Consider the following 2,500-nt stretch of genomic DNA (forward strand, 5'->3'; position numbering starts at 1 on the left):
GTGTGTGCGCGTCTGTAATACGAAACATTTACAGAGAATGCATCCAGATCGTTGAAACAACAAAGAATCCACCCACACATATCAAAACAAAACAAGAACTCCCCAAATAAAACAACATCCCCCAACCCTTTTTTTTGTGTGTGAGCTGAGTTGTCTCATCATGAAATTCGGTAACTGGGTAAAGAAGAATTCTGAAAAGTATTATAGAAAGTATATAGAAAGAGAGAGAGAGAGAGAGAGAGAGAGAGAGAGAGAGAGAGAGAGAGATGTATGTGTGTGTATGTGTGTATGTGTGTGTGTGTGTGTGTGTGTAACATAGGAGTGAAGAAACTCTGGGGGGGGGGGGGGGGGGATATGATAGAGATAATATCATAAGAAGTTTAATGTTTGTTTATTTGATTCTGTTCCCGGAAGAGGTTATGTGATATGTCATGAGAAAGAAACCGATGGCAAAATTGAACGAATAAATTAATGAATGGATAAACAGTTGAATGAAAGATAAAACCATAATGCTAATAAACGAACAAAAACCTAACCTGATAACTAAACAAGTCGTTTCTCATTTAACAAAATAGATTTTCAAATGAATAGAGAAACGAAAGCATTACTCCATGCACACATGGCGTACATACAAACATACATACAAACACCCACAAATACATACATACATACATTTATACGTACGTACGTGCATACATACAAACACACATACATACATTTTTACGTACGTACGTGCATACATACATACATACATACATACATACATACATACATTCATTTATTTTTACGTACGTACGTGCATACATACATACATACATTTTTACGTACGTACGTGCACACATACATACATACATTTTTTTCATACATACATACATACATACATACATACATACATACTTGTCGAATGTTGGCCTGGAGGTAACGCGTTCACATGGGAAACAAGAGCTGAGCACATTGGTTCGAATCACACGGGCAGTGACCAGTATTTTCTCCCCCTCCACTAGATTTTGAGTGGTGGTCTGGATGCTAGTCTTTCGGATGAGACCGTAAACCTAGGTCCCATGTGCAGCATGCATCTAGCACACGTGAAAGAACCCACGGTAACAAAAGGGTTGTCCCTGGTGAAAATCTGTAGAAAAATCCACTTCGATAGAAAAACAAATAAAACTCATGCAGAAAAGATACAAAAAAGGGTGGCACTATCAATGTAGTGACGCGATCTCCCTGGAGAGAGAGCAGCCCGAATTTCACACAGAGATATCTGTTTTGACAAAAAGAGTAATACAAATACAAATACATACATGACAAAGTTATTTGTATTCATGCGTGTGCATGTATGATCACGCGCATGTGTGCATATGTGTGCGTGTGTGTGCATGTCTATATGTTTTGCAATTAGTGTGAATTTGTGTGCCATAAAAAGTGAGGAAAAAAAGAGTTACTTTACGATCAGTTCTTACCCCAGTAGACGAGGTGAACGCGAAAGCACATTGCTCGGGTGCAGACTGCGTGAGTAAATCATTAATTGGAGGGTAGTAGATAGATGCCAGTGGGGAGCACAGCTGTTTTGGAGGAACTGGAGAAGCGTGCATCTGATGAAAGATAAACTCAGCTATCGGCGTTGGCCTAAAATCAACAAGAAATCTGTTTTTAAAGTGCCACGGTTACGACAGGGCATGGAATGTTTTTCGTGACCATTTGCCAGAGCGGGGTTCGGCGGGGGGTTGGGGGGGGTGAGGGATGAGGGGGGAGGTGAGATGGTATATGGGTGGTAAGGCGGTAGATGTATGAATGTTTGTTTGTGTGTGTGTGTGTGTGTGTGTGTGTGTGTATTTGCTTGTTTACTTTGTCATGGACACACTCCATTCATCTTGCTTGTAAGACGTGATTTTTATAGCGATGTGTTGTTAATTTTTGTAACCATTATTCCCCGAATCAGGGTCAATCATTAGTTATCTGGGCTCCTGCTAAGGAAGTGCAGAGCATTATAGATACTTATTACTATCACTATTTCTTGAGAATTTGAATTTCTCAGTTCTTTGTATTTTCAGCAGCAGACAAAACAATACAAAAAATAACACCAAAGCATTCAGACTAATTGAACAAAAGATGAGAACAACTAGTTGTTGTCTTCCTAAGAAAAATGGAACATTTACAGAAAATGTTTCTAAAGGGACAACAGTAACTACAGCAGAGAATCCGCCTACACATATTAAAACAAACCAAGAACACTCCAGCAATGCAATTAACCAAACAACTCCCTCACCTAGTTGTTTCTTTGTTTTTGTTTGTTTGTTTGTTTTTCGTTGTTGTATTTTTGTGTGCGTGAGCTGTATTTCCCCCTCATAAACATTGGTAACTGAGTAAAGAAGTATTCTGGAAAGAAAAGTATACATATATATGTATATCATTATGTATATATATATATATATATATGTGTGTGTGTGTGTGTGTGTGTGTGTGTGTGTGTGTGTGTGTGTGGCCTAGAAGTGAAGACATT

The 2,500-nt window shown here is 38.6% G+C and overlaps 1 protein-coding gene across 1 annotated transcript in view; it reads left to right on the forward strand.

Moving 5' to 3' along the window:
- The window catches only part of LOC143297315 (zwei Ig domain protein zig-8-like), a 444,742-nt gene that overhangs the window by 386,608 nt on the left and 55,634 nt on the right, over nucleotides 1–2,500 (forward strand). The window lies entirely within an intron of this gene.

Source organism: Babylonia areolata, chromosome 22, assembly GCF_041734735.1.
Source record: "Babylonia areolata isolate BAREFJ2019XMU chromosome 22, ASM4173473v1, whole genome shotgun sequence".
In the NCBI taxonomy this organism is placed as follows: domain Eukaryota; kingdom Metazoa; phylum Mollusca; class Gastropoda; order Neogastropoda; family Buccinidae; genus Babylonia; species Babylonia areolata.